The following is a 15,039-nucleotide window of genomic DNA, read 5'->3' on the forward strand; positions in this document are numbered from 1 at the left end:
TCTTGGACCATTTCTATTCTTGCTGTACATGAACGATGTCATCCTTACCCTCAGGTGCTCTAAACTCTCCTATGCCGATGACTTGAAGTTATATTACACGATAAAGCAGCCAAAGGACGCGATGTTCTTGCAACAGCAGTTGGAAGCCTTCGCTGACTGGTGTCAACTTAACCGGATGTCATTGAACGTATCCAAACGCTCGGTCATTTCGTTTAGTCGCAGAAGCTTCAACACCAATTTGAACTACGCTTTGGCAGGTGTACAGTTAAAGCGCGAATCGACGGTGAAAGACCTGGGAATTCTGCTCGATACCAAACTGAACTTCGATCATGTTGCATACATCGTTTCGAAAGCCTCGTCGCAGCTAGGATTCCTGTTTAGCTTTGCCAAGAAGTTTAAAAACACTTACTACCTGAAAGCATTATACTGTGCAATTGTTCGGCCGTTACTGGAATATGCATCTGTGGTTTGGGCACCCTATAATCAGGGTGGGAAGAACCGCATTGAGGCTGTTCAACGCAGATTCGTCCGCTTCGCTTTGTGCCACCTCAGGTGGGCAAATCCATGCCACCTACCGTGTTATGAAAGTCGTTGCTTGCTGTTTAGGTTAGAACTGTTGGAGGATAGACGCTAAAGCGTGCTTCATAGCTGACCTCCTTCAGGGTAATATTGACTGCTTTTCGCTACTTAGCTCTTTGAACATCAACATACGCCGCTAATATTTTGTGAAACGAGAATCAACAATCGACCGTGATGAAGTGTATTCGAAATTGTAACCAAAGCCGTAAATCCAGAGGCTAACATGATTAATACTGGAAGCTTATGAAATTTATTATTCTAAAATAAGCCAAAATATTATTAAATAAACTGTTTGCGATGAACATTTTTTCAAGCAACGCGATAACTTTTAGTTATAACAATACTCATTACGAAAAAATGCTATTTTCCGTTGTTTCAAATTGATAGTCAATGACAGCTTATTCTGGTTCATTTTGACACTCCCACAACATCGTATTCGTTTCTCCCAACCCGGTGACATCGGTCTTGTTTCCTGAAGGTGCCGAGAAAGACAGTGGCGCTAGTCTCATTTATGTTTTTGAAGATTTGTTAACACAGCAGTGTAAGCGTGACGAGCAGCGTTGCCAGGTCATTTTTTAAAAAATCTGGAAAAGGCAAAATAAAAATCTGGAAAAAATCTGGCAGTCATTTCGTGGGGTGAAAGGTTAATTTTTCGGATAAAAGTCTTGGTGTACGCAAAATTTGAGGTGACAAAATTGCAAAATTTCGCGCCAAAATTGAAGTGATGACCTTTTTGCGGAACAGAGAAAATAAAATCTGGATAAAATCAGGATCATCCATGAAAAATCTGGATAATTTGACATCAAAGCTGTTTACCTGGATACATGTCCAAAAATCTGGGTAATCCAGCTAAATCTGGATACCTGGCAACGCTGGTGACGAGTGAAGCAAAATATATGTTGTACAGAGTTATGCGCTTGAATCAATTTGAAATTATAAAAAATAGCTTGGCTTAGCTTTGTAAATGTTTAAAACTGGCATTGATACGCTTTCTCTTTTACACATACATTGATATGGTATTCCTTAAGTCATCGCACGTTTGCCAGCTACCTGCAAGAAACACCGCCATTCGCAACCGGCAAGAACAAACGTTGTGTACATTCTATAACAATGCAACGCATTTATTTTTTGTTTTATCAAATAAAGCACTCGACGTTATGTGCAATAAATATATCATCCAAAAACAACACGTAAGTACACTGCGGCTGAACACCGACACTATGTGCACGTATGAACAATGCTTTTTTTCTTGTTTCGATGAATCAGCTTTCAAATTGCATGTAAAATTGATCCAGTGATCCAGCTAATGCTGGTTTCACTTGTTTTGTACGTAAAAGTCAGTGATGCCCAAGCATGAAAAGTTCACTCGCTAGCAATATTTCATGCAAATGTGTTCTTTGATTCATCAGTTATCGTTCAACTATTTCCACTCGCGTACAAGTTTTCCATAGAAACGCTGCTGATTGTTTCTCGCTTCTAAGAGTTCCGAATACCATAGAAGGAGACTGAATGATTCAAACACGATAGTATTTATTCTATCCAAGTTCACTTGCATTCAACATTATCGCGAGAATCTTTGAGATATTATCGCCACTGATACAAAATTATGAATCCAAATGAACGTTAGATTACGTTCAATTGTTTGCTTTCCGGAGCAAGCAGGTATCATCAATGCTAACGGAAATTGTAGCATGGTGCATTAGCATGTGATACTTGAAATCACCAAGAATCATCGTGGTATATCACGGTGAAAGCACGACGTGGAGTAGCCGAATTCCGCCTACAAGCAGCCAACATTTAAAAGAATCATTGGGATCGCTTGAGTGCAATCGTTTACGATTCTTTCGTGAAACACTCGCTATATGTTGCTCGCTCCGCATAAAGCAGACAATACTGAAACAAAATCATCAAAGAAAGCTACCATATATTTCTTTGCTCTAAGTTGTCTCTTGCAAGCTTGAGAATGTATAACCACATACATAAGACATCCGTAACACTGGCGTTTTTTTCTGGTACACGTTGCCCCATAGTACTCCGTACCTCGCCCTGTCAAACTGCTCGATAAATAATGAACAACATGAATTTTCTTTTTCTCGGCCTTATCGAGCCCCAAAGAAAATCCCGTAAGGAACTGTCAAAACGTTATTTACAAAATCAATGCAGCATTTTTCGAGTAGGAACGAGACAAATGCAGGGCTGCGTAGGTACACTGCCTCCAAGAACAACTCAAACAGTGATTTTATTCAAAGCGTGGTACCATTCGAGTAGTTCATTTCGTACCAACTTTTTTGGAAGATTTCTTCCTGAGTGTTACGTATGTCTTATGTATGTGGTATAACTTTTAATAGCGATGGTTTGCTAGGATTGAAAGCTTATAAATAGACGTTCAGAAATGATACCCGAATGATTGTTATGCGTGCGATACGAGTTTTTCCATCCTTGGTAATGCCACCGAGTTGGTTTCTCCCTGGGAGGGAGAAACGGATACGAAGCTGTGTAAGTGTCAAAATGAACTAGAATGAGCTGTCAATTGGGTCCTAGAGCTATACCAGTTTTTAAATATCATTTGAAAAAGCCGCGTTTTCTGAGAAAAACGTGATTTTTAAAAAAAATTTATCGTTTTCCTTCGACTTTTAAATGAAGAGAAAAAAAACTGCTCGAAAGGTCTAAGTTGACGTTTCGCCCATGTACGGTATATGAGAGAACTGTCATTTAAGGCATTTCGAGCAGTTTTTTATTTTTCATTTAAAAATCACAGGAAAAGATAAACATTTTTTAAAAATCTCGTTTTACTCAGAAAATTTCACTCTTTCAGCTGATATATAAAAATCAGAAAACCGTTTTAAACTTTAGGACCCAATTGGGTTGTTTAGCTATTCACGGATTTCCGATTTTTATATATCGTCTGAAAGAGTGTGATTTTCTGAGCAAAACGTGATTTTTTAAAACTTTATATCATTATCCACCGATTTTTAAATCAAGAATATAAATTCGCTCTAAATCGCTACAATGACAGTTGGTATATGGGCGAACTGTCATTGTAGCGATTTCGAGCAGTTTTCGAGCAGTTTTAAATCGAGATTTAAAAAGCGAAGGAAAACGACAGAATTTTTTTTAAATCCCGTCTAAAAAATGCAGATCTTTTAGATGATGCAAAAAACTGATATAGCTAAACAACCCAATTTGAACCAAGGAAAAAAAGCATTTTTTGAGATGAGTATTGTTATAACTGACACCTTTCAGTTGCTCAAAAAATATTCATCGCTAACAGTTTTTGCATTCATTGTCGTTTCACAAAATATTTTACGTAAAATAATAAATTTCATAAGCTTTATGTAATAATCATGCTAGCTTACTTCGATTATTAAACTTGCGCTTCTCTGTATTTAAGGCTTTGGTTACAATTTCGAACATACTTCACTACGGTCGAACTCAAAACTCTGAAAAAACTTTTATACAACGGCAAATTGAAAAAAACACAGACTCGAAAAATTAGTCTGTAAAATTTGCACATTATTCGCGTTGAAAAAGATTTTGAAGGCAGTTCGCACTTATGTGAGCTCTCATTTGTAATTGTCAAAATGTGCGTGATGACAAAAGCAAAAATACTTCCTTTCTTCTTTTTCGCACCCAAAAACCAAACAAATATCAGCAACACCGTCAACGCGAATTTCTGATGTTCAAATCCAGTCAAATCTTAGGGGCTAGACACCTTTATTATCATGAAAAATATTTCGATAATATTACACGATATTGCATTGGTTGATATCAGAGGGGATTCACTGCTGTCAAATTTCATATAGGTGTGCGTTATCGCAGATCAACTCTGGTCCATGACGTTTGTTGGTCCATGATGTTTGTATTGTCCTTTCACAAAAAAATTAGAATGCAGGGTATTTTTAAGAAAAAGAAGAAGCAACACCCGCAACTGACAGACATCTCAAACACTGGTAAAAAAGTGCTGTAAGGAATAGCACTCGATACACGTTCAACTGGGAATAGTTAAATGTTCGTAACTTAAATACAAAAATATCCGAATAAGTTTTATTCTCTACACCTCATTAGTTAATTTGAGTCTTTTTCATTAAGCAGACAGTATATGAAGTAGAGAGAACGAAAATTAAGCGAACTGGAAATATGATATATTTCCAGTTCGCTTAATTTTCGTTCTCTCTACTTCATATACTGTCTGCTTAATGAACTTGCGTGTTAACGGGAAAAAGCCGTTGTTAAAAATAGAAATTCAGTTCGAAAAATAGAGTCTTTATATTTGTTTCTTAGGTTTTCGTTTGTCTTGATCGAGCAAAGAATATCATATTCATCATCAAAGGCATGTACGATTTATTGCCATCAGCGATGTGCACCATTTCGCCTGTTTTTAGATCGGTTAGTGAATATGATACGACAACATCGGGTACGGGTTTGTTAAAGTTCGCATGCTTTTGGCGATTTGATGTATTTATCACAACAATGCCATGATATATAAAATAAAAGTCGTGGGACAACTATGTCTGTAAAGCTCAATTTTAAAGATGCAGTAGACAGACATAGAAACGATGCGCTGTACACTTTTGCGGTACTGGAAAACATCTATGTTAACTCAGGAAACAAATTTTCAAAAAAAAGACTTTCTGAATTCTCAAGCTGGAACCAACAGAAGTTATGGGGAAACTAGGCCTTCGAATTTCGTTTAGCGGTAGGGCTCAGAAGCTTCGGTTTTTCGAAAAATGTCCTCAATGGTAAAAATAAATTAAAGCTGAGAGAGTTTCCCAGCTGAAAAATATATAAATATTTTTTTTTACCACAAATGGTCAAAATTATGGTCGCAGTGGTCCAAATCTTACAAAAAAAAAACACTAGATTTTAACGTTTATTGCATCTCTAAGGAATTTGGCATCACAATTTTTTTTATCGAACATTTTTTTATTGATAAAAAAGTATAATTTTACCCGCACGACTTCCCGAAGTCCGATTGTGCTGAAAATTAGAATAGTGACTTCTTTCGAGAAGACGAAACTCTTGAGCCGTACCTCCAAATCTCTGAACGAAATTCAGAGGTCTTTTTCCCATATATCTCATCGACACATTTTTTTGTTGAGGTTTTAACCGGCGGTCATTCACCAGTTATTCGTAGAACATTCTGATTGCAAACCATATCAATGCGGCTCTGCTGCATAGTCGAGGGCAAGGAATCAAGGCGGCTTCAATGCTATTCAATTTCAATTGAAGTAAATTAAGAGTGCATACGCTTTGACAAACAAGTTCATGAGTCGCATTTTTATCGATGCTGTCTGAGATTGTCATTTTCGGTTGTCAGTTGCGGTTGTCAGTTAGAGCGCAAAATTCTAATTTTTCCCTGAAATCACAATAACTATGAACAATAATGGGGAAAAATCACCAACAACATATTCATGAAACTTTTCCGCGGTTTCTCGAGTTTTGATAAAAAAAATCACAAGAAGGTTGTATGCAAAGCCACGACCGCAAGGTTGAAGTAGAATACTTTTACAAGAAAGATAACCTGGCTGCTTGCGTGTCAGTCATTTTTTCTAGTAAATAAACGCTGACCGTTCATTGGCAGTATTGTAATTTCTTTTTGTCTGATATTTTGAATGCAGTTCATTGGATATTTTTAAATTTTGTGCAAATGAGAAGTTGAAGTGCTGCCGAATTGTAATATGCACATTTAATACGACATCATTAAACGGGAACGGAACAAAGGCTACGGTTATGCAGAACGCGAATGCCGGCGCGATGCGATTCGCCTTACCGTGGTGAAATGTACAGCTCTTTTTAAGGCGAAGTAGAGCTATACATTTCAACAGATTTCGTCTTGCCGAATCGCATCGCGCCGTTATTTGCGTTCTGCATGACCGTAGCCAAACACTAAGCGACGCAAACACGTAATAATAGTCAGAGTGTGCATGAAGATGAAGATAATTTACTTTGGATTATAGCGCAAAACGAGAAAATATTAACTTTTCAAATAATCATTTGTGTTCTTCAAATTTCAATTGTTTAATTTAATATCCGTTGAAATGTTTGTTTATTATCTGATGAAGCTCTTATATAGGCCAAATGATGCATTCCCAATTTACTAGGTCCATAACTCTGCCGACCGTGCTTGGGAAAGCGCGGTATAACGACCAATCAGAGGTCGAATTTTGTGTTTTGACAAGGCTTAAGAGTTTTCAATAGTACAATAGTTCAATAGTTCGAATGATAAAATTGCAATTTCATGCATTTGGTAGGAATCTTAGAAGATTATCTAATCGATTGCTGCAAAAACGAAGGAAATCCATCGAAAACTAACCGATTTATTAGCATTTGAAATTTTTCTCACTTTTTTCAGTTTTAGATTCACATTTTACATCCCTATGTAGCCGAACTTCCTGAGAGAAGTATTCTAATTCAAAATTAAATCTTCATTAATTCATTTGTTGTCCTTATAAGAACAATTGTTCAATTTATCATAGGATGTAGTGTTTATCTTACATCTCTGTGTTACCTTGATAGTGAGGACTAAGGCGCACGGTCAACACAATGAGAAAGGTGTTTTCACATTGAAAACTAGACACGGCTTTACTGGAGGGAGTGTTGGCAAATGCATCTACCGCTAATACCACCGCTATCATACGAAAGCGCGTCGTTTCATGTGGGGAATATCAACAACGAAAAATGACGCGCGTCTAAGCATAACCCGAAATGTTTCGCCGTGCTGCTCCCATTTACCTTTACATCGGCCTCAGGGAAGTACCGGCTGCATCTGCATCTACCGCTGAGGCTGTCACTATACTGCTATTGGTACCAAAAGCTATTAACTCTTCAAATAAGTGTGTTATTTGTTCTCAAAAGAACAATTGTTCAATTCAAAATCGGATTTACGCAATCGCATCTCTGTAGTATTACCGACAATAATATTCTTCTGAACAAACTGATACAACTTTTCCATTAGGTCTCTGCCATAATAGACGCGAAAAGCGACGCGAACCGATTCGCTCAGCTGTAGGTTAATGTACACCCATCAGTACAGCTGTACATCAACCTACGGCCGAGCGAATCGGTTCGCGCCGCTTTTCGCGTCTACTATGGCAGAGGCCTCAGAGAAAGTTGCTGGCTGATGTATTCACTTCATGCAAGCCTGCTGCTGATGCTTCCCGCTACCACACTGAAACAGCATTTTAGTGAAGGGAGTGTCGTTGCATCAGCTGACCCTGCTACTATCGATGCTGATATACCCGCTGCAACAGCTACGCTATGCATGGCCATGCCACAGTTGTGGCCGCTATACGCTGGCCCAACTGCTGAGCAACTGCAACGCTATCCGTAGCCATGCCACAGTTGTGGCCGCCATTGGAATCCGCTGTACCTGCATCTGCTGGCCCTGCTGCTATCGATGGTGAGATCCGCTGAAACTGGTACGCTTATTCGCAGCCATGCCACAGTTGTGGCCGCTATCCGCTATCGATGGTACCCACTGCTCGCTCCCGCTGCTGCTAAGGGAGGACTGCTGTCGTCGCTGTTCAGAACTACTATGAGCGGCTTCGACTAAAACAGGCTCTTATATAGGGATGAAAATAGGAATGAATTATTTTACGTACGTAGTGGAATGATGTAACTTGAAAAATATGTGTGACTTCATTCTGGTTCAGAGCGATCATTTGATAAGCTCCACCTCTTTTTTCAGTTTCTAAAGTTTTTCCTCAGTTTCGTAGCACGGATGCACAAAAATGATTTCTTGTGAACATTCTGTTGAGCCGGACCGATAGCACTCTCATTGAAGCAACAAAATAACATGTTTTGTGTCGTGTTGTGCAGCTTGGTTGAAGAAAATGTTCCCGTCCCCATGTCGCATGTAAGCAGATTATTGCGTTCAGTAGACAGTAGATAGTGTATTCAGCGAATAAACACCGATGGTGCTCTCACACACGCAACGGTTTTAACCCGTATCTTATTGCGGTTTGTAACATCAAGCGGTTTCGTTTGCTCGCTGTTGCGTGTTGCATCATGTTGCAACTTGGCAGCTGGGAGACGACGAAATTCTGTTTATGCTGATTGATTGAATCGACTTCATATTAGCTCTGCATAGTCAAGCTAACTGCTTTTGTGAATGCGTACTAACAGGGCAGTTTATTATTCAATGTCGGTTATGCTGATTGCAGCCTTTGCGCTGCCCCTACAGTGGGGGGTTTACTAGATAAAGTGAAAATTAGACAACTACAACAGAATTTGATTGCATCCCGCACAGAATGTCTGCTTGTGTTGATGCCAGAAAATTATCAACCTTCAATTATTTTTTTATTTGCCTTCAAAAAAGCATTTTGCTGTTCAAAATCGGTTGCTAATTACAACCTTTGAGCTGCCCTAACATTGGGGGAATTAAGATACACGGACAACATGCACTGTGGAAGCTATTTCACATTCAGTAAATTAGACGGGTGCGACAAATTTAAATTGTTCGGATGCAACCCAGAATGCTTGCTTGCGTTGTCAAAAATTATTAACTTTTAATGACTTGTTTATTTGCCTTCCAAAAGGCATTTTGATTTCCAAAATTGGATTTCCTGATGGCAATCTTCATGCTGCCCCCACACGGGGGAAATAATGACTGTCTGGCGACACACGCTGAGAAAAACCGCGCTGCTCCTGAGACGTGGTGACCAACCACAGGGCTAGTGCTGCTGCTAAGGAAGGACGACTGCTGCTGTCGCTGTACACACGCTGAGAAAAACCGCGCTGCTCCTGAGACGTGGTGACCAACCACAGGGCTAGAGCTGCTGCTAAGGAAGGACGACTTGTCGCTGTCTAGAACTATTATGAGCGGCTCCGGCTGAAACAGGCTCTTATATAGGGATGAAAATAGGAATGAATTATTTTTCGTAGGTGGTGGAATGACATAACTTGAAAAATATGTGTGACTTCATTCCGGCTCAGAGCGATCATTTGATAAGCTCCACCTCTTTTTTCAGTTTCTAAAGTTTTTCCTCAGTTTCGTAGCACGGATGCACAAAAATGATTTCTTGTCGAGCCGGACCGATAGCACTCTCATTGAAGCAACAAAATAACATGTTTTGTGTCGTGTTGCGCAGCTCCGTTGAAGAAAATGTTCCCGTCCCCGTGTCGCATGTAAGCAGATTATTGCGTTCAGTAGACAGTGTATCCAGCGAATAAACACCGATGGTGCTCTCACACACGCAACGGTTTTAACCCGTATCTTATTGCGGTTTGTAACATCAAGCGGTTTCGTTTGCTCGCTGTTGCGTGTTGCATCATGTTGCAACTTGGCAGCTGGGAGACGACGAAATTCTGTTTATGCTGATTGATTGAATCGACTTCATATTAGCTCTGCATAGTCGAACTAACTGCTTTTGTGAATGCGTACTAACAGGGCAGTTTATTATTCAATGTCGGTTATGCTGATCGCAGCCTTTACGCTGCCCCTACAGTGGGGGGTTTACTAAATAAAGTGAAAATTAGACAACTACAACAGAATTTGATTGCATCCCGCACAGAATGTCTGCTTGTGTTGATGCCAGAAAATTATTAACCTTCAATTATATTTTATTTGCCTTCGAAAAAGCATTTTGCTGTTCAAAATCGGTTGCTAATTACAACCTTTGAGCTGCCCTAACATTGGGGGAATTAAGATACACGGACAACATGCACTGTGGAAGTTATTTCACATTCAGTAAATTAGACGGGTGCGACAAATTTAAATTGCTAGGATGCAACACAGAATACTTGCTTGCGTTGACAAAAATTATTAACTTTCAATGACTTGTTTATTTGCCTTCAAAAAGGCATTTTGATTTCCAAAATTGGATTTCCTGATGGCAATCTTCATGCTGCCCCAACACGGGGGGAATAATGGCTGTCTGGCGACACACGCTGAGAAAAACCGCGCTGCTCCTGAGACGTGGTGACCAACCACAGGGCTATTGCTGCTGCAAAGGAAGGACGACTGCTGTTGTCGCTGTACACACGCTGAGAAAAACCGCGCTGCTCCTGAGACGTGGTGACCAACCACAGAGCTAGTACTGCTGCTAAGGAAGGACGACTGCTGTTGTCGCTATCTAGAACTATTATGAGCGGCTCCGGCTGAAACAGGCTCTTATATAGGCCAAATAGCATGTTTTCAATTGCAAGGTATATGATCCTGTCGACCGTGCTTGGGAAGCAAGCATATAACGACCAATCAGAGGTCGAATTTTTCGTTTTGACAAGGCTTGACTATTTCCAATAGTACAATAGTGTGAATAATAAAATTACAATTATCTTATTTTGGGAAGAATCTTAGAAGATTTTCCAATCTATTGCTGCAAGAACGAAGGAAATCCATCGAATACTAACCGATTTATTAGCATTTGAAATTGGACATATTTTTCACTTTTTTCGGTTTTAGATTTTCATTTCACATCCCTATGTAGCCGAACTTCCTGACAGAAGTATTCTACTTCAAAACGTTCCAATTCTATAGTATTTCACACCGATCAATTTCATGACCAAAAAGAACAAAAATCAAAACAAACGCCATGTTGCCGAATATGTTGGTTACACGATGTTTGACAGATAGATCCCCCCTGGTTGATATATTTTGATATTTATCGTTTATCTGTCAATTGACATTTTTCCAACGATAATTTGACATCAATGAGCTATGATTCAGATAGAGGGGTGCCCAAAAATGCAATGATAAATACTTTGTAATATTGATTCCAGCTTTTTACGCACCATAATGGCGGGTGATATAATGCGCGTTCGTAATTTGTGAACCTCTCTACTTACGTCAGGTTCGTGATTTCTGCAGTTTTGACAACATTAATGTTGCCAGATTAATTGTTTTTCTTGCGAAACACATGAAGAGTCAAACTGACGTAAGCAGAGTTGTCAAAAGGATAGGTAACATATTACGATTTTTTCATTATAGCGTCCGCCATTATGGCGCGTAAAAAACTGGATACACATTCCTGTCACGAACGTCATCCCGATACATTTTGCATGAAGCCGTTTTTCTCTGGCTCGATTATACGTCAGAAGGCTGTCAGTGCTTGCGAAACAGCCGAATTGGCCCTGACACAAGTAAAAGAGATTTTTAAGCTACACATTACACTTTTTATCCACTTTCCCTATTTAATTCTATCACTTTTCACTTATCACTTGCGTTGAACGCTTACTTAGCGCCTTCGTCAGTGCTTAATTTGACTGTTAACGAGATTTGTAAGGCTGTTCGCACCTACGCGAGTTTTCATATGCAATTGTGAATTTATGTGTGAAAACAAAAGCTAAAATATTCCCCTCCTTCACTTTTGCAATTAAAAACCAAACCAATATCAACAGAGTCGTCAGGGCCAATAAGCTCCGTCCATGCAAGATCAGCTGTTGCTGCAAGTGGTGTGTAGAAATGCAATAAGCAAAGAACGATTGTTATGTTTTGAACGTTCTATGGATTTTGTAGAGGACATAAATGGTCATGTTCAAACATGTTTCAACATGTTCTGGATAGCCCTACGTTCAATATAGTTAGGAGCACTAAAAAACAATCTGTACAGTAACACATGCGGCATAATAAGGGTTACCATTTGGCCGGAGTTAAAAATCAGGACAACTTTTTTTCAGCGAAAATTTGATCTAAGCTATTTTTTTTTTAAGTATCAATAAATAAAACACGTAATTTGAGATTTGCACCTCAAAATACGCCAAAAGAATCATAGTCAACGTATTTCTTCAACGATTCAACTTTGCAACTTTGATTTATTAAGCGTTAGTAGATACCTAAAAAATGCAACACTAGTGAATGTCGGAAGTCTCCATTTTTTTTAAAACTTTTATCTGCGAACTTTTTAACGCGAACTCTTCCAACGTCCGTCTAAAATCTGATTCGTCTTCTTCGCCCTCAGTAGAGCGATAGCAAGACGAGCTTATTCAGATCGACTTGAACTGTCCTACAGTACGGTCGCAATTTTACCAACAGCTCGAGGCTAAGTCTTAGACTACCGAGAGATATTAAAATTTTGTTTTTCGCCTTAAACAGGCAATCTTTTTAAAAGACTACCTGTTGAAAGGCAAAGTAATAAATTTGTTTTTAACGTCAACAAGTGTTTAGTGAATTAATTTGGTTTGAGATATTTCTACTTAAATTCTATAGTGAAGTGAAAGTGTAGTGAAGTTGTCCAGTTATGCCTGGAAAAAATAAAAAAGCTCGCTTTGATGCGGCATCAAGGAAACGTGAGGCATCTCCTCCAAGTGACACTGAAATTTCGACTAACAGGTATGATATTCTTTCTTTTGTTGGGGATCTAGAATTCCAAACTTCTCACACTGAGCATAAAGCCGTTATGAAGAAGGTTAAAGTTCCACCTATTGTGGTATTTGTAGCAAACTTTAAAGCATTTCGATCAGAACTTTCATCATTTCTATCGAATGTGAAAGTTAATTTTCAAATTGGTCGCCAAGGCGAAATTCGTATTTTGGCCGAATCTTTTGATGGCCATAAACATCTTTTACAGTATTTGACTGAAAAGATGTATAAATTTTACTCTTTTGATGCCAAAAACGAGAGACCGTTTAAGGCTGTGTTGAAAGGTCTCTCAAATGATCAAAGTATTGATGAAATCAAAGATTGTTTGTCAGAATCACTTGGTTTTGCCCCCAACCAAGTAATTTTGATGAAACGAAAGGCAAATGCCAAAATTTTTCAAAATGGAATACACCAGGAAAATTACTTAGTACATTTTGATCGTACCAAAGTACATAATTTAAAATGTTTGGAAAAAGCACTGTTTTATTCAACGTGCGAATAAAGTGGGAAAATTTCAAGAGACATGGAGGAATCCATAATCTTACGCAATGTCGGAATTGTCAAGCCTATGGTCATGGAACTCGAAACTGCCATATGGCTGCAAAATGTATGATTTGTGGTGACACTAGTCACACGAAAGATATCTGCCCCGTGAAAGAGATCACTAATAGTTTCAAATGTGTAAATTGTGGGGGAAATCACAAATCTAATTTCTTTAATTGTCCTGTAAGGTCAAAAATTATTGCTTCTAGACAACGTAGGAATTCTAAACAACCTGTTGTCAATGTGGGTAATCAAAAGACTTTCAGTACTGTTCAGGCATCACCAGCACTTTCATTAGCAGGTGTGTCTGTAGGTAATAATTTAAATTCAGATAACAAATTTCAGAAAAATAATCCTGTTCAGGTAACACCAGGCTGTTCATATGCCAGTGTCCTTTCAGGTAATATTTCAAATTCAAACAGTAACAAACCATTCGTGTTTGGTGCTGAAAAGTCAGCCAGTATTGATTTAGTTAATCCAACTCCCGAAAAGATTGAATACCTACAACAATCCATGCTGCAGCTAATGTCCGTTTTGTTGAACTGTAACTCGATGTACGAGGCTGTTCGAGAAGGTTTAAAATTTACAACTAATATTGTTATGAAATTGAAATTCAGCAATGATTTTAAATAATGCTGTAAATTTTCTAAAGTGGAATGCTCGCTCTTTAAAACCGAAAGAGGATGAATTTTTCAATTTTCTAACAGTCCACGATGTGCATATTGCAGTTGTGACTGAAACGCTTTTAAAGCCAAATATTAAACTAAAAAAGAACCCAAATTATATGGTTCATAGGTTTGATAGAATTGATGTTGCCGGTGGTGGAGTTGCAATAGTTATCCACCGTCGAATAAAACATCGTGTTTTACCCCATCTTGAAACCAAAGTTATCGAAAGTTTGGGAATTGAAATTGAAACAAGTATTGGCATTTTATTTATAGCCGCAGTGTATTTGCCTTTTCAATGCACTGGTGAGCGAAAAAATTATTTCAAGGGAGATTTGCAAAAACTCACAAGAAATAAATCTAAACTTTTAATCATCGGTGATTTTAATGCGAAACATCGATCTTGGAATAATGCTCAAAGCAATTCCAATGGAAAAATATTGTTTAATGATTGCTCGGCTGGATTTTATTCAGTTTTATTTCCAAATGGTCCTACATGTTATTCTTCTATTAGGAATCCATCTACAATTAATTTGGTACTAACAAATCAAAGCCATTCATGCAGTGATTTATTAACTCATGCTGACTTTGATTCTGATCATCTTCCCATAACATTTTCTTTTTCCCATGAAACTATTTTAAATCCCACTAGATCTGTGTTAAATTATCACAAGACTAATTGGGATAGATATCGTTCTACGATCGAGGAAAATTTGAATGATGATATTATTTTACAAAATAGTGCTGACATTGACAGAGCATTAGAAAATTTTAGCCGCTTAATACTCAATGCCCGGAATTTATCAGTTCCTAAGGCAAGAGTGAAATTTAATGCACCAATTATTGACAGTGAACTTCAACTTCTTATACGTTTGAAGAACATACGGAGCCGTCAATACCAAAGATCTCGTGATCCTGCTTTGAAAATTATTTTTCACGAATTACAAAAGGAAA

The sequence above is a fragment of the Wyeomyia smithii genome, chromosome 1 (genome assembly GCF_029784165.1).
Source record: "Wyeomyia smithii strain HCP4-BCI-WySm-NY-G18 chromosome 1, ASM2978416v1, whole genome shotgun sequence".
NCBI lineage: Eukaryota > Metazoa > Arthropoda > Insecta > Diptera > Culicidae > Wyeomyia > Wyeomyia smithii.